Source organism: Lycorma delicatula, chromosome 2 (genome assembly GCF_047948215.1).
Source record: "Lycorma delicatula isolate Av1 chromosome 2, ASM4794821v1, whole genome shotgun sequence".
Classification (NCBI taxonomy): Eukaryota; Metazoa; Arthropoda; class Insecta; order Hemiptera; family Fulgoridae; genus Lycorma; species Lycorma delicatula.
In genome coordinates this window covers 10,961,379-10,980,360 of record NC_134456.1, presented here as the reverse complement: position 1 = coordinate 10,980,360, position 18,982 = coordinate 10,961,379, and the positions used below count along the sequence as shown (strand labels likewise).

Here is an 18,982-nt window from a genome sequence, read left to right as displayed (position 1 = left end):
TATATATATATATATGTGTGTGTGTGTGTGTGTGTGTGTGTGTGTGTGTGTGTGTGCGTGTGTGTGTGTGTGTGTGTGTGTGTGTGTGTGTGTGTGTGTGTGTGTGTGTGTGTGTGTGTGTGTGTGTGTGTGTGTGTGTGTGTGTCTGTATCTGTATGTCTGTCTCTCTCACTCACTCTCTCTCTCTCTCTCTCTCTCTCTCTCTCTGTCTCGTGTGTGTGTGTCTGTATCTGTATGTCTGTCTCTCTCACTCACTCTCTCTCTCTCTCTCTCTCTCTCTCTCTCTCTGTCTCGTGTGTGTGTGTGATTGAGTATGTTTGTGTACGCCGTGCATCAGAAAAAAGCCGCTTGGCGGGAAAGTCCTATAACTGCGTTGTCACCTTTTTTAGTTCAAAATATATTCATACAATTACTAAAAAGTAAAAGAATAGGAGACGTTCCGTAACGTCAGAGAACTCTATCTTAACAATAAAGATAAGTTAAAAAAAAAAACAAGAATTTTGAAAAAATAATTATAAAGTTTTTATGGCACAAAAAATTATCTAATGAATCGCAAACTACTTCTTAGTAGCGAGGCGAAAATAATCAAATGTCACTTTTTACTTAGCCATTACGCTCTCTTCACACAGCTTCCATTTTTTTTTTTTAACCTTCGGGTCCCGAGTTAAGTAGATGATATAAATGATTTGTGCGTGTGTGAAAATGCCATGCCTGACAGGGATTCGAACCTGGGACCTCCGGGTGATAGGCGGAAACGCTACCATTCGAGCCACGGAGGCCGGCTCACAGCTTCCATTAGCGCTAATCATTTTAACCTTAGAGTCAACCGTCATGATGTTGTCTCCCACAACCTTACAGTATAAAGAATACTTACTGCCTGTATTCAATATAACACAATACAAAAGTTAATATTTTGTTTACGATCATTATTTTGAGTAGACCCAGTCCGAGTGTAAAGTTAAGCTACGTTATAGCAAACAACACTAACGCTACGTTAAAAATAAACATTCACGTTAAGGTATACCGTTCATCGTTCATCGGTCAACGATAACAGCTATATCTGACGATACGATCGGATGTGTTGTACAGCGGTCAACGTAACGTATCAGTAATTTTATTATTGTTAATTGTTTTTATTGTGCCTCCTCAGTTTTAATGAAAATAAAAGGGAGTAATTTGCAATTTTAATCTCAAAAATGATTACAAACGATTTGGAAGTTATTTATTAACGATAATCTTTATTAAAATGTGTCTGTTATATCTTTTCTTATTATTTTCAATAACCATCAAAACAGTTCTGATGAACCAAAAATGTTCAGTTTAGAAATTAAAAAGAGTAGATATTACTTTTTAATGCTATTATAATGGGATTAGAGCCCTTCTTGATGGCTATGACGAGAACCAAGCAAAGTAAAACAAGATATGAAAAAAATCATATGTTAATGATTGTCGATACTACTGTTACTGATAATTTTCACCCTGAGGGTATCTTTGATATAAAGAAACTTGTTCTGGCTGAATGATTCATCAACGCCCAACCTGACCCCATAGCGGAAGACGCCCTCCATATGACGGTTTTGATCGCCACGCCATCTCCGCCCTACCTAGCCCTTATCCGCTTTACCGGAGATCATTTCCAGTACCTCAGCAACGACATCTTTCACCCTAGACTCAGCCAGGATGTCCCTCAAAAATTGTTCGCAACATGAAATTTTGTTCTACCATATCAAAGCATCCAAAATTATCTTTAAATCAACTACGAACATACCAAACAACAACCGGGCACAATTACCAAATGCGCCTACTCCGACAGAAAAACACCCAAACGGATCCCTAGCTACCCAGACTACTATTCTACACTAAATACTTTCTGCAATTTTTCGACTGTCAAAAACCTTAAAAATTTTTCAACAATGAACTACTCATCTCTCCTTCATAACAACAGGACGGACTGTGACTTATATTGAAACTTGATTGAACCGGTTTCATTGAAATATTCTGATAATATCGGTCATGCAACAACGTACTATTTGACCTCAATCATGCAAGATTAGAGCATGGCGATTGACACCTAAGGGGGAGGAGGCATGGACCATCCGAGAGAGATGATGGATATAATTAATACAAAGAAATGACTGAGAAGAAAGTGGCAATGCTACAGCAGACAAAAGGGCATAACATTTCTGATAATGGCTGCACGCAGACCGAAAAGACTGCTGAAGGAATGAGACATTCAAAAACTATTTTGAGTGAGGAGGAAAAATCTTTTCCTGAGGAAAATATTTTGGATAGAGATGGATGCAATTTTTTGGAAAGTTAAGAGTGGTTTTCAGTGATCTTCATCATTGCTCTCTCCATTGAAGACATCTGATCCGCGTTCGGTAGTTTGGGCTGCTCCTTGATCGTCGTTTGACGTGGAAGTATTTCGTGAGAGAAAAAAGGAAATAATTAAACATGAGGTATAAGAAGCTTTATTGGTTGTTAGGCAGAAATTCACGCTTCTCGCTGTCCAACAAACTTTTAATGTACAAGGTGATCCTAAAACTGATTTGGACCTATAGCATGAACTACTGGGTACGACGAGCAAGAGTAATATTAAGATTATACAACGTTTACAGAATAAGTTGACAAGATCCATTGTAGAGGCACTGTAGTTCACAAGGAACGAAGAAACAGAATATCTGGTATTACCTTGATGTTCGCGAAAAAGTCAAACGGTTTAGTTCAAATTATAAGCATCGGATATATAATGATGTGAACTTTCTTCAGTTAATCTTTTAGACAACAGGGAGGATGTCTGGCGACTGATACACTTACGTGTGCTGGACTTGGGGGAATCTGAGTGATTTCAATGTCACATATGTGATGACCATCTTTCTATACCTTGAGAAGCTTAGCCTCTTTCTATTTATTTCCATGAGCTTGGTATGTTACTATTTGTTTGTGTTTGTATATTGTTTAATGACACTGTAAAACTTTTGTTAACTTTTTTTTAGACCTTTGTAAATTATTGTAACTATGTGGTCTTATTAAGTGCAAGTGCCTTTACATGTATTTATGTATGTACTTTATTTGTATTTTTATGTATATGTACGTTTTATTGAGGGTGTTCGTTCGAAACTCCTCATAATGTGCTTTTTGTAATACGATTTATTTGTATTCCTTACTCGAAACCGATTGCAAATGAACAAATTGTGAAGCAAAACAAATATATATATTTTTTTAAATTAAGTAGGCATTTGATTGCCATTTCCGCTTTTCCTGTTTAATGTATCCGAAACTTAATTCCTTCGTTGTTGTTGTTCAAAACTAAATGAAATTATAATTTCCTGACAATTTTTTGACTATTTATTGCTTGAATGACATCGTTTTTATGTTCTTTTGAAAACTGTAACTAATAGATTTGCAAAAAATAAACTAATATCTCATGAAATTTGATAAAATTTTATTAATATATTTTTATTGTTCTGACTTAACTGAAAAACTAGGAGTCGTTTATAAATTTCATAGTGGGCATTTGCAAGCTAGAGAAATCGGTCACACACACTTACATACAAACATGTGCAATTAAATAATTAAAGCTCTTAATTAAATTCTAAATACGTAAACCGTTTTACGAAATATAATCTGAAAATTTTTACTAGTTTTTCTTAAGTTCAGTAATAATATCAGCAACTTTTAAGCAACAGAATTCGCTTATACAAACACACACTAACTTCGTGGAAAATAAAGAGAGAAAAAAAAATATATATCTATATATATATATAGATATATATATATATATAAATGTTAAGTTCGTTTGTGTACGGCTTCAAAAACTCAAAATGTTCTGCACGGATTGAGCTCAAATTTTAGCACGATATAAAACCCGCATCAAAGATTGTTTTCATCTATTTTTAATAAATCTACCTATTTTTAATTTGTACATTTAAACAACGGAAAACCAATCAGATCAATGCAAGATGGCCGCTGTCAAACACAACGACCAAATTTCTTTGAATTATATTTAACAGCTAAAACATCTGTATTTTATTAAAAAAAAAAAAAACACGATATTAAAAAAAAACTTTAGCACGATATATAACCCGCATCAAAGATTGTTTTCATCTATTTTTAATTTGTACAGTTTTTTAGTTGTAGAGTTAGGGGGACCTTCTTCTTGGATGCGCCAGGAGGAACTGGGAAAACATTCCTCATTAGATTGATTCTAGCAACGGTTCGATCAAAAAATAACAATTATCCTGTTGCGGAATATTAATCAGCCAAAACTCTGCAACAGCACGCGACTTGCAATTAACAAATTGAAGAATAACGAAGTGGAAGCAACGATTTTAACGGGGCCTTCAAAAGGTGAAGATGTCCTCATTCCTCGAATACCCATGATCCCAACCGATACACCATTTCAGTTTAAAAGATTGCAATACCCAATTCGATTGGCATTTGCAATCACAATCAATAAAGCTCAAGAAGGTCAATCTTTAGAGTTGTGTGGTTTAGATTTAGATGCGGATTGCTTCTCACATGGGCAACTGTATGTTGCGTGTTCCCGAGTCGGCAAACCAGATAGCCTTTATATCTACGCAGACAGTGGAAAAAACAAAAAAATATTGTATATCCACAAGTATTGCAAAATTAAACTTCTATGAAACGTATGCTTTGTTTTGTTTCTCATTTCTCATCCATGCAACCACAATGTGCCACAGCGAAGCGTGGCGGGTAGAGCTAGTATTTTATATATATATATATATATATATATATATATAAACAGTTTTAATTTGTTTTAAAAATGATTCAACCTGGTCTGGCTTAAAAGTTTTAGATTGTAATTTGTTCCTTACCATTTATCTTCATTTATTCATTGATTTCTGAAATAGCAGATTTATATGAGTTATGAAATAAAATGTTCGGTTATCTTATAAATACAATAAAACGCAAACTGCAACCTATATTTTATTAAATTAAATTCTTTAGATAGGTAGGCAGGTAACTGTGTTTTATAGAAAAACCATTTTAGTAAAGCTGCAGATAAAGGAATAACAAGACTTCACTTTTATAATGTCGATTAATAAATTATTTATATTTATGTTTGGAGAATCATATAAATTTTATATAAAATCAACAATGTGATAAATAATTAATAAATTCCAAATTTGTATTAGGAATCTAGCCAAATACTTATATGATGTAAACTACTATAAACAACAACTAATACTAGATCAAGTTAATGCAATACTAACAAAACGATATTATAGAAATATGTGAAATGATGGCAAAAATTTAGGAATTTATAACCAAAGGCGAAATCAATTTGATACAAAAATAATTCCTCTATTCATTACTTATCTATTACTGGCGATTTAATACATCAACTGACACAACTTTGTTAATGTACGAATATTATACAAATCCAGTCACGTTACTACCTGTAGTATGTGATATACTACTAGTATATTATATATTTTGTCCATCTAATTATATTAAAAAAAAAAATTGGTTAAATATTATTATGAACTATGAATTTTACTGTATTATGTTTATGCTTTTGAAAATAAATTATTTTTTATTTATTTAACAGCATGTAAAAGCATGAATTTTAGTCGATCAAGTTTGTTGGCAGCAGCTTCCTTCACCTTTTTTTGGCTTAATGATATCACCAAACCGCGTGGAATATGGAAATTATATTTTGTAACTTATGAAAAATGCCATACCTGACTGGAATTCGAACCCGGGATTCATCTAGAGAGATGGAAGACGACTCCACTATAGTAAAACATCAATATAAGTAAAAATGGTTTGTTTGTTCAAAATCTTAAATATCCCAAAGTTCTTCGCCGATTGCTTTGAAATTTTGACACACCGTTCCATTCAAATTCGCGCGTGTTTTTGTATACCTAGTATTTATATACCTAAGATGTCATACCTGTGACAGGTAAAAACATGGTTTTTTTTTTAAAAACAACGCTATATTTTGGACGTAAAAGCAACACACAGTATACTAAATATTTTACGATTCCATTTCAATGTTTCCGATATGTGTGTCCGCTATAGACTAAAAAACTACTACACCGATTTACGTGCGGGGAAAAAGGGATAAAAGAAAATCGGAAAAGGGAAATATCGAAAAAGGAAAGGGGAAAATTAAAAAAATAAAAAAGGGGGAAACGGGGAAAAGGAAATGGAAAGGGGAAAAGAGAAAGAGGAAAAGGTAATAAGGAATGGAATGGGGAAGGGGTGGTAAAGGGATATCTTAAAATGGAAATGGGAAAAGGGAAAACGGGTAAGGAACATGGAGAAAAGAGGAAAAGAAAAAGGGAAAAAGGGAAAGGTTAAATTTTGAGAGTTCCGTAATGTTCATTTTGTTAATCATTTATCTAACTTTCAATTGTGTTCATTTAATCCACATATACTCAAATCTAGCAACAGCAAAGCATTGCCGGGTCTGCTAGTTACTAATGTAAAACCACAGTTGAAATGAATAACTGTATTCTTTCAATTTCTCATAAGCTTAGAATAGATCAGAACATGAAATATATTATTCATTATAATAAATTAGTAGTATTTAGTAAAATAAATAAGACTCATACTTTTATAAAAACGATTTTGTTGAGATTTATATATTTCGATTTGTATTTCTTTCTGGTTTACATATATTTTAAAAGGAATACATCAATATAGTGCAATTGAAAGTTAGATAACGAAACTAATATACAAAATCTACAGAATTATTTGAAAGTAAAATAAGCGACGGCATATATAATCTTCAAAGAACTTAACTGAAATAGTTTTTGTTATAAACGGCTTAATAGACACCGACTTACTTTTAATTAGACGGTATTTGGTTTATAAGGTCATAAAAGGTTTTTTCTGATTACTTTTATACTATTTTCTTTCCAGACAGAAAAATATTGTTATTAAAAAAATTTGTTCAGTAATAATCCCTGTTTCTGTTTCACTTTCTTTTGTTATTTTTATAGTTATCAAAAAATACATAATGAACATTAAATATTTTCCGTAAAAAAAATTTATTAAAACTATTAGGCAGAAGAAAAATCTTACTTTTTCCTTTTGAACTTTGAAAACAATGATTTGATAATTGACACTTGATAATGTTAAGTTACCTTCAAAATACAGTACAGAATTTTGTTTTTTATATCCTTTTATATTTTATATTACTTTCTTTTTATGCATAAATAAATTGTACCTACTATCAATATTTTTAAAACCGAGTGGCCGATTACTTTCAGTTGTTGGCCTTTCATTAACATTATTTTGATTAAATATTTAAGTAATCAATTCGTATCGGTACGGTGATGAATATTTTTAAGTTTTTTTTCTTTGTTTCGATAATTTTGATTTCAATCGCTTAAACTCAAAAATAAAGAAAACTACATATAAGTAAATTTTTTTAGAAAGACAAGAAGATGATAATCATTAGGCTTACATATAAATATTCAACGAAAAAAAAGAAATATAGCTCTGTTGAGATTGTAAATGGAAAAAAAACAAAAAAAATTTACGATGCCTTACGATAACTTTTTTTTTTAAATTCAATGAATTAGATAATATATCGAAACATAGTAAAAATAAGCTAACTTATCGAAGAATTATATTTATAGAAATGTAAATAAGTATGTATTTTGATTATAAATAAGATAATTAAGTATAAGTGTAAGATAAGTTTAAATGAGATAAGTATGATAAACTAAAGTACATTTAAATGAATAAATTATGTAAATACAACTTCAGAAGTTCAAATTATCATACTCCATACCAGGAATAATTATTCACTATTATTTCTACTTTTTCCTCTCTTTCGAAAAGTTGCAAAATAATATAATAGCACCCTGAGTAAACAATAAAATTATTTAATAATTTCATTAATCACAATTGTTAAATTATAAAGATGGCAACTTCCATATTGAATTTCCTCAGAGTATCTATTTCTCATGCTTTTACGATCTAAAATTTGTAACGCATCAAGAATACGTTAGGTAATTTTCTTTAATTATTATTATATATACAAGTTAAGTTTAAAACTCAAGTAGTTCTGTTTAAAAAAAAAAAAAAAAAACATGAACTTTATTACATGAACTTTATTTATACAATTATTATACAAGTAATTGTTTAAAATGAATTATTAATGTCATTACGCGTACATGCAAATGACTTTATTAATTTTATAGGACGATGTAATATCGAACGAGTCTAATAATACAAGGCAGAGACTTTACATGTTAACTAGATGAGTTGCTGATTGAGAAAGTAATAGGACGATGTTCATCGAACGAATCCAGGACTGAGACTTTACCACCCCATGAATGCTAGACTGAGACTCAATAATTATTCTTACAATTGAAATAAAGAAACATAGGTTGCAGCTGCATTAAATTGTTTCTCACGTTGGCTTTTCCTGGAAACTAGGGATAGGCAACACACGTGGCTTATGGAATGTAATGCATCAACTATTCTCAGTAATGTAACTTACAAGTATATTTCCACATAGCTGGTATGTTTTATTCATGTCTATATAAGTGTGTTTATTTTATTTTAAATTTTCAAGAATTGTTACTAACTTCAGTGTAATTTTGTAAGAAATACGTACGTTGTAAAAAATGAGATAAAAATATTATTATTTTTTTTTAAGTTTTAGGGCATCGATTGTAATTTGTCATTAGCTCTTCTTTCCACATAAAAAAAAAAGAAAAATGAAAATATTTCTTTTACTTCCGGATAAAAAACTAGCGTTATAAACAAAATACTAGTTTTTGGAAAACAGAATATCTAAAAGTAGACTTGTCATAAGAAATTAAAAGCTAACACATGAAACACTTCAAGACTCGTTAAAGACCCTTCAAACATAAAAGCCATTCGTAACAAAATGTTGTAAAAAGGTATCAAAATAGATTAAAACATTAAATAAATAATAAAATCAAAAGCACTTAGAACTAACTTCTTAAAATCTATCGCCTAGGTCAATCCTTAGACCATCCTTTTTTTTATTTTTTCCACCTTCCTGAAGACCTCGATGTCGAACTCTAAGGTGTCTAAGGCCTCGGAGATGGATTCTTTGATCCTCCGCAATAAATTACCGAGGATATCTTAGTGCCGGCATCAGATGATACAGACTCTGATGGAGTGGTCAGCAGTGCATGAAAGTCTAGACTCGATGCACTCCCCCCCTAAAGCGTGTGGAGCCCTCTCGTTTACAGACCTCCGCGCTTTTGGAGGCTCCATTGTTGATCTATCAACATTTCTTTCTTCCAACATCTTTACCACATGCTTCTCAAGTCCCTGAATAGGGATATTCTCGATGTGAACTTGTGATTAAAAGGTTTTCGCTGAGTTTCTAAGGCCCAATTCTTGGTGGAAAAGAAGTCTTTGTTTTAGAAAACCACTACCGAAGGTAGCGGTTTATGACTCGTTTCTTTAACCGGTCTAGCTTTCAATTACTCATTAATGATGCGTTCAACCGTCTTAGCAAATGCTAGTGCCAGTTCAAATATTGCATTTCCTGCTTTAAAGGAAGCTGCACGAGCTGCAGCAACCTGAGCATAATACGCAGTCTTCGGTTGTCTATTAATTACAATTTTCTTAGCACCATAGCAGCTAATCATCTGTACGTCCTTCACCTCTTGGATTGCCTCCTGGTCTTTATAAACAGAACAGGTACCCGAATGGAGTCTTGCTGAGCGATGTCTAAGGCCATTGACGCACACAGCTAGATCTCTGCACGGTCATCGACGTGCAACGGCTCACCGCATATAGATTTGTTTTCTTATATATCGTGATGCCGTGTGTTCAAATTTCTAGCACATAAAACACAGCAATGGTGTTGGGATAAAGTCAGGAACATCAATCATCTAATCGATGAAAACAATCTTCTTTGGATATTTAGGTTTATTGAATGTTAGGACATGTAATGCGGAGAGTACTACTTCTCCATTACATCGTATGTTCAACCGTCAACACGCTATGACTCCGTGTTCATGAAGTTTTTCGACAATTTCAGCCTCAGTGTAGTTTAACAAGTCTGGACACGATCACTCCTTTTGAAGTGTTTAACATTCCATATGGTGTAACCTCAATATCAGTAACTTCAATCTTCCAATCACAGTGACATTAACTAGCCGTATCGACTGTGAATCATTAACTGTTTCTAAAACAATCTTCCTTGTTCCTTTGACGGGCCCGCCTTCAGCTTCCGTGACGTCTCGAGCTATGACAAAAGGGTTAAACTTCGAAAAATCCACATATTTTCTTTTGATAACTAAATATTTTGGAATCGATCCATCGCTCTTCGCTCGAAACTTAATTCTATTAATTTTCACTTCTTCAATAAATTCGACGCTTTCGTTCTCTTCGCTTCCGAAGACAAAGACGAGGGTTTTACGTGACCACACTGCCACGTGTCGTGGAAGTAGAAGATTCCATAAAGCTATGTTCCGCCAGTCAATATGTCACTCAAGTGCGAGCGGAGAGACGACGGTAGGGCGTACCTAGGATCATCGATCCTAGTAAGGTTCCCAGTCAGCCGTCAACCACAGATTTAACCGAGCCGGGGAGTCAGATACTACTTGACCCACGATACCGACATCCCAGGGCTCGCACCGTAAGGGCTCCGATACCCTTACGCATGCGACAATCATTGCCAAGGGACGAAATGACTGACTCGTGCTGAGCGGCGTAAAACTTCGACAGAGCTAAGCTCACAGCGACCCACCCACAACTTCGTTCCACAAACGAGAAGAGGGATGAGCTCTCTCCGTTCACACTCGGCCCAACGTCAGGAAAAATAGATCAAGGTCATGCCTCCCTACTGCGCCGAAAACAGTGAAATCTAGAAGTACAACTGCAACCAGCTCGGACAGCTCGGGACCTCCAATCCCGTATTATACAGCAGTCCATTATTATTAGGAAAAAAATATATATATATATTTATCTATAAAACATCAAAAATATTAAATGTTTTGCTTTAATTTGAGTGGACTAATTGCATTTTTGATGTTAAATACTCATCATGTACTTTAACATAAAAGAATTATTTATTATAATAATATTACTAGTGCGAGCGGAGAGACGACGGTAGGGCGTACCTAGGATCATCGATCCTAGTAAGGTTCCCAGTCAGCCGTCAACCACAGATTTAACCGAGCCGGGGAGTCAGATACTACTTGACCCACGATACCGACATCCCAGGGCTCGCACCGTAAGGGCTCCGATACCCTTACGCATGCGACAATCATTGCCAAGGGACGAAATGACTGACTCGTGCTGAGCGGCGTAAAACTTCGACAGAGCTAAGCTCACAGCGACCCACCCACAACTTCGTTCCACAAACGAGAAGAGGGATGAGCTCTCTCCGTTCACACTCGGCCCAACGTCAGGAAAAATAGATCACGGTCATGCCTCCCTACTGCGCCGAAAACAGTGAAATCTAGAAGTACAACTGCGGACAGCTCGGGACCTCCAATCCCGTATTATACAGCAGTCCATTATTATTAGGAAAAAAAAATATATATATATTTATCTATAAAACATCAAAAATATTAAATGTTTTGCTTTAATTTGAGTGGACTAATTGCATTTTTGATGTTAAATACTCATCATGTACTTTAACATAAAAGAATTATTTATTATAATAATATTACTAGTGCTCTGCTTTTTCTGGTGAAATGCGTTTAAATAATGGTGGAATTTATTTTTTCAAATTACAGTCAGAAATTGTGTTTAATACCTTGCTATCATTTTTTTTTTGGACATCATATAATAATATGAGTAAATTATATTTGTTATCTTGGATTATTATTATTATAATATTATGCGTACACTCATGTTGTTTACGTTTATTGTTGCTTATGTATATGTTAACGTTATGTGTACATAGTTGTTTTGTGTTGAATGTACAATATACAAAGGGTTTAGTGGTTCTGATGTACTAAATAAAATAAATTATTAATATTATTACTAAAGACATTATTAATATTTCAAGTTTTCTCACAGTAGTAGTTAATTCAGGTTATTTGAGGGTATGAGGGTATGTAACTCACACGTTCTTCTATTGTAGGAACTTCCTGACTATTGTAGTTGTTTTTAGAATTATGACTTCCTGTAGGTTTTTGTAAATTTTATTGGGAATCTAATTTCTTTAGTAATAGATTTTTCGGTCATTGTTTTTTTTTCTGTAACGCCTGTGATTGATTTTATGATCAGTAGTATTATTGTTATTATGTTCTGTTTTCAGATTTCTTTTAGCTCTACTGCAAGAGGAGTATATCTTTCCATTCTCGCTCTTTCTTTTAATATTAAATTATTGATCTGTCCCAGTATAGTTTAAAGTTTATATTCTCTAGTATGCTTTTAGCTGTGTATTTGTAGTACGGTATGTGTGTTGCAATAAGTACATATTTAACTGTAAGTTTTTGGTGGATTATTTTTGCTGCTGTGTTATTTCTTTCACTGTAGTCTGTTCCAGAGAGTATTTTACAACCTCCTGTTGTATGTCCAGTAGTTTCTGCATTGTCTGTTTCTATTTTCTCTTTCATATTGTATATGCTGTAGTTTTTTTGACTATTACTTTATCTTGTACGGCTAGTGCAAATCATCCAGTCTCTGGGAATAATTCTGCTATTGTTAGCCATTTATATGAAAACTTTTACCTTTGTAGTTAGCATTATCTAGTATGCTTTCAGGTGAATATTTTATGTTGCTCACTGTTTCTTTGTTGTGTTGAGGTTGTATAGATGTTATGTGTGTCCTTTTGTTGTAGATTAATCGGTGTATATTACTTGTATGCTTTGTTAACTGCTTTGTGGAACGATGTGTTTTTGTTCTTGAAATAAGATCTTAGATTTTCTATTTGTTTTATGAAATATTTTTAAATCTGCGACTTCTCTTTCTCCTTGTTTCTAGCTAATTGTAATTCTTTCAATGCGCGAGTTTGGGTCTGATTTATGATTATCGGTTAGTTTAGATCTTCCAGGTTTGCGTCTGACCATTTAATTATGCCAAAGGAAAGAACTGGGCTGTGTATGTATATTAATTGCCTTGATGATATTTTTGGCATTAAGTCTTGATTTGAGTACCGGTTAGTCTATATTTGTCTCTTTTTGGGCAATTCTTTGTTGATTTTTTGATTTTTTCTTGCATTTTCTTAAAATCTGAGGTATTTGTATGTTTTCTGTGATTTCATTGTTGAGTATTTTTGTTATCTCTACCTGTCTAGATTTTACAAGAAGTATCTTGCGTTTGTTAATACTGAATTCCATGCATGTGTGTTGTGTGAACTCTTCTACTATTTTCAGTAATGACTGCATTTCTTCTGTTTTGTGCATGTAACTTGATATCATCTGTGAACAGTAAGTGGTTTATTGTGTGTTGCGGAGCGTTCTGATGTTTTATTTTGAAGCCAAAAGATGAGTTATTCAGTACATTTGAAAGAGCATTGGGGAATAGGCAAAACCATACGACACTGAGGAAGTCACCCTGGAATATTCTGCTGTTGATCTTCATGTCTTCAATTTATATTTCTTGTTGATGTGTATTTAAATGTATTGTTGTCTTCCACGTTTGTATGACTATAGAAAGTGGTGTAGATATGGATCGATTTTGTAGATTTCTAAATTTTCAGTCGCTAGTTATGCAGAATGGAATCAAATGCTTTCTTCTAATTGAGGGCGCTGATAAGGCAGTTCTTCAGGCTAAAGCCAAGGACTTGCATGTCGACATGAAGACAAGGGTTGGTCACAGGTCGGTAGTTCACCTGTGGGATGTTTAATGTACCACAACTGAGGAGAAGATTACAGAGAACATACGTCGGGTGGTTGGTGAGACAACTGATTTTAGAGTGTCTTCGTTTCATCTGGCTTATGGGGCCACACAGAATGCCAGCCAATATTGTCGCTACATACGGTGTTGCGAGGAAGCTGATTGAGCACTGGGTTAGAGTCGATATTAAAAGTTTATAAATTAGAAACAACTAAATGATACTAACTTTATGCTATGATGATGTCTGTAAAAGTTTTGCTCGATAAAGTTGACCCCACCAAAACTTCTGATATCCATGTTGAACTTTTATAAAATTTGCATAGAACATAAAATTTAACTTATTCGCCAGTGATAAATTTTAAATTATTCCTTTATGGCCTTATTTACTTATAAATTATTTGCATTTGTTTATTATTATTACTGCTACAACTTTGGTCGTGTACATAGATTTTGGCAGGAAAAAATGTGATTGATAGGTGGAAAAAATGTGATTGATAGGTGGAAAAATGCCAGGATCCTTGGTGGAAACTTTAAATAAACAACCCGTGATCAGCTGATTTAGCGGCTTGCTAAAACAACTATACAAATTGTTTAGTTTGGTTGGTATCAAAAGATGAACTAGCACTTCATTTCTTTACAAAAAAAGTTTAAAAAATTGTTATATATATTTTTGTTTTAATTTTACAGGTAAAAATGTATTGAGCCTTTTGTGCACGAGATATTACTGTCATTCCAAACGTCAGGGTATATGAGTCGCAGTGGATCAGGCTGAACATAATTTCACAGCTGGCAGTTGAAGCTAGTAGATGTGCAAAAATTGTTGGAATCTTATACTTAGACTAAGGTATTGCGGTATTGCGCCGTGAAGGTGAGTGAACTTTTCGCAACACTGCACTACATTTTACAACTTTATTTTCAAAAGGCGCAAATGCTACACACCGTGAAGAAATTCGTACTGGTTTAAGGGCAAAATACGTTATCTAAATCAATAGCCAAAAGATAGTTCAGTCGCTTTTGTTCTGGAAATTTCGATGTCCAAGATGATCTTGCATCGGGTGACCGATCACAAAAAATGAATGATATTCTGACAAAGTCGAGGAAGACTGGCATGTAAGCAGTGATGACATCGCCAATGACCTAACCATCCATCATCAAACAGTGTTAAATAATTTGGAGAAAGCCGGTTAAAAAAACAAACTCCATATTTGGATGTCATATGATCTGTCTGAAAAATTTACTCGATCGAATTTCTGACTACGAATTTCTACCGAAACGTAACAAGATCGAGTCATTTCTAAACCGGTTAATCACGAGTGATGAAACGTGTACGACAACAATGTGCAAAAAAGATCGAGGTCAAAATGAGGAAAAGCTCTATAGTATGTGGCAAAGCCCATACTGACGCCCAGGAAGGTTATGCTTTGCGTTTGGTGGGATTGGAAGGGCATCGTACAACACGAGCTGCTGCCGCCAGTCAGAACGATAGACTCAGATCTGTACTGTCGACAATTAGTGCGATTGCATCTAGCAAATCAAAAGAAACGACCTGAACTGGTCCACAGAAAAAAGTGGCATACCGCGCTGGCAAAGCCAGACAGCTTACATCTTTAACAACCCGTCAGAAATTGAGAGACCTTGACGACTAAGAGGTTTTAATGCATCCACCGTATTGCTGGCATCTGACGCCGTCAGACTACCATCTGTTTCAGTCTCCGCAGAACTCTCTGAATGGTGTTAAGTTAGTTTCGGAAGAGGCCTGTGAAAACCACGTGACGCAATATTTTGACAAGAAACCACAGAAGTTCTGTAGCGATGGGAATTTTATGTTACCGGAAAAATGGGAGCTCATCGAAAAAAATGGTGCATATGTGGTCTCGTAATGTTATTCTCCAATAGTAATGAAAGTATTCTCAATTTTAGCGTCAAAATGCTCAATACATTTTAGACAACCTGATATAATTTTTTTTACAAAAAAATTGCTGTTAAATTAACAAAATATGTCAATTTATTCTGTACTGTCATAAGATTCAGCTAAAAAGCTTTCAAATGATGTTTTTATCCAGTTTGAAACCAAAAGAAGAACTAATTACCATGTATCTTTCTGATGAGCATTTAAAACAATTACTACCTACATAATGTCTCATTTATGATACAAAAATAATTTTAAGTTTCACATCATTATCTTCTAACGATGTACAAAGTAAAAAAAATGATATAACTTCTGTATTTAATAGTGGAGGTTTATTTTTTTACTCTCCACCCTATGGTAAAGTTTGATAACTTTTAGCTTTTAGTACAGGTTAGAAGAGTATAAAGTTAAAAACATTTCTTTTTATAAGAGGCGATTTATTATCCCTTTACGCCCAGATGTTGTTTGAAAACAGTTACCATTATAATGACCTCTCAGTTAAAGAAACCAATTCTTTTTTTAAATTCAAGTAGATAGAATAAAACATTACAAAGCTGAAAATATTTTTTAAAAAATAATCAAATTTAGGTAGTAATGTTGGAGGAGGGACTTTTAGGAAAATCTTGTTTTTTTATTTTTTGGATTAATTTTATGTTATTTCATTAGACATTATGTTTAGATAAGCTAAAACAGATATTCAAGTAAAATGTTCGTCAACTCTTACGTACGTACTTAGTAAGCTTTCAATTAGTGTCAATTTCTTGTATCGTTTAATTTTTTCAACATTTTAATCGTTTATTATACGAGTTAAACTAAATTCATGATTTAGATAAAACCATTTTGTGAAATATAAACAAAATTAAATACCAACATATTGACATACGTATACACAGAATTTTGCAATTAAGTTTTTATTATTTTTAAATGGAGAAATATATTATGTACTAACATTGTACAACCAGAAAAGTAATACAAAATAAATAAATACATATATGTATATATAAATATATATATATATTTTATATATTTTTTATATATATATATATATATATATATAATACGCGCCAAATTTTGTGCCGTATCTGAAACATTTCCTGTGGTTCATTTCATTTAACTTAATTACTTTTTACTTAGGTTATATATGTTAAAGAAAATTAATAAATTTATACATTATAAAATATCTAAAACAAAACGGGTTGGTGTAGTGGTTAACCCGTCTTCGTAAATCAGCTAATTTCGAAGTCGAAAGTTCTCAGGAATGGCTGACCGTTCCTGAGTTCTATTCAACACTACACATTTACCGGTACAGCTATATTGCATTGATAAATCGCTAATGACATATAATGTTGAAGCGACTTTAAAAAAACAAAAACAATAATAAAATTATGTATATTTAATTATTTTTTTAATTAAATAAAATAAAATTCTAAATAAATTCGATATAAATAAATACACTATTTAGAAAAAAATAATCCACCAATAATAATTAATTAAATAATAGTTGATGAAAAAACTTTTCAAAGAACATCATCATTTCGATTAAATATCATCAGTACGGCTTCCTATAACTGCGCCTAGTATTTAGGTAGCATCAAACTACGAGTACAAGTGAGCTATTAAGCAAGACTTACCTACTAATAAGGATTCTCTCAGCACCGTTGATTCAAAGACGTACTGTATTTAGCAACATTAACAGAAGCAAATGATAGAGAACACAAGCATCAAGTTCTTTCTTCCATTCAGCAATGGTTGTATTTTTATGTTCTTACAATGATAACTGAAAATAAGTAAAAATAAGACGGCTTAGTTTTGATTAAAAAAAAATAAAATTGTATAGAAAGTTAGTTAAAATATCAAAATATTTTTAAAAAATATAAATTTTTTAACGAAAAATTATAATGAAACTAGCGGACCCGACAGACGTTGTCCTAACGCGGCAATATTCTGTAATAAATGCACACACATAAATATAAGTAACTTAATTAAGTAAGTTAAAATTAGCAGGAATGTGTTCTAAATTTCATTAAAATGACTATTAGTATGATATTATCAGTTTGTGATTGTTGTATTATTGTAATGGGTTTATTGATTAATTATGTGTAGTATGGTTAATATTTATTTTCACTAAATATTGAGATGTCCGATGAAAATTGAATTAAAAAATCGAAACGTCGTAAAATTAATAATTAGTGTAATTAATAAATTTTGATCCTCATTACTACTAATTTTCACTTAACATCATTCTAAAAAAGTACCTCCTAGATATTTTTTTTTTTATTTAATAATTTTGAAGTTTCATAACCATGTAACAGCTTAATTAATCAATTAATAAAGAAATTAAAGGACTGTAAAAAAGCAACGTAGTTAAAATTTTAGTAGAAATTTTTATCATTTTTCTCTTTCTTTATTTAACATCTATTTTACCAAATTTTAGATAATTGTAAATTAAAAATAATTTTAGAAAACTTTTTATAACATTAATCAGCTAAAACATTATAAATTCAATTTTTTAAATATACTTTAACTATATTATAAGTAACTTATATTTTAATTTTATAAATGTTACAATTTATTTTACAAACTGACATTTTTATTTTCAAAGAGCCGTTCAATACTTCATAAGTTCATAGAATCAAATGAGAACTGACAATTTCAATTTTTAGGTTAAGTTGATTGTTATTGAATGCATGTGTATACATCATTAAAATTCTTGAAAAACCATGTAAAATACTCACTTCAATACTGCAGATTACAAATTTGCACATTGTACATTTGTTAATTAAACTTTAAAACGTTATTTCAATAAATAATAATATAATATAATATTCTCAATAAGCGCGCAATTCTAGCAGACTCGACAATGCTTCGCTATTGCTAGATTTGAGTATACATACAAATTAAATGACAACAATTGAAAGTTTCATAAAACCTTAAAAAACTGAACATTAGCAATTTAACAAAATTTAATCTTTCACTTTATAAAAGTCAGAATGTAAATAAATCCAAACGGCAAAACAACAGCACTACCTATCGGATTTAATTCACACCACTCTCTAATCACAGTATTCGGTGGAAAATATTTTTTTAACGAAAAGTGTTGCGGTTACAAAATCATTACAATTAATACTGAACATTAAGAAACTTACAAAACATTATGGAACCTTATAAAGTTTCACCTTTAACTATATAAAATTCAGAATGTAAATAAATCCAATTGTCAGAACAGCACTACCTATCCGATTTATGCGAAAAAGCAACAAAATAAAAAAAATACCTAGAATCCGATCGCAGCACCAAGTACCGGGTTTT

General features: G+C 32.5%; 1 long non-coding RNA gene across 1 annotated transcript in view; it reads right to left on the bottom strand.

The window, feature by feature from the left end:
• Window positions 1-18,982, bottom strand: part of LOC142320116 (uncharacterized) — a 443,053-nt gene that overhangs the window by 47,475 nt on the left and 376,596 nt on the right. Inside the window, exon 4 of the long non-coding RNA XR_012755291.1 lies at window positions 17,305-17,450. This is a non-coding gene — a long non-coding RNA (uncharacterized LOC142320116). The remainder of the gene's footprint in view (window positions 1-17,304; window positions 17,451-18,982) is intronic.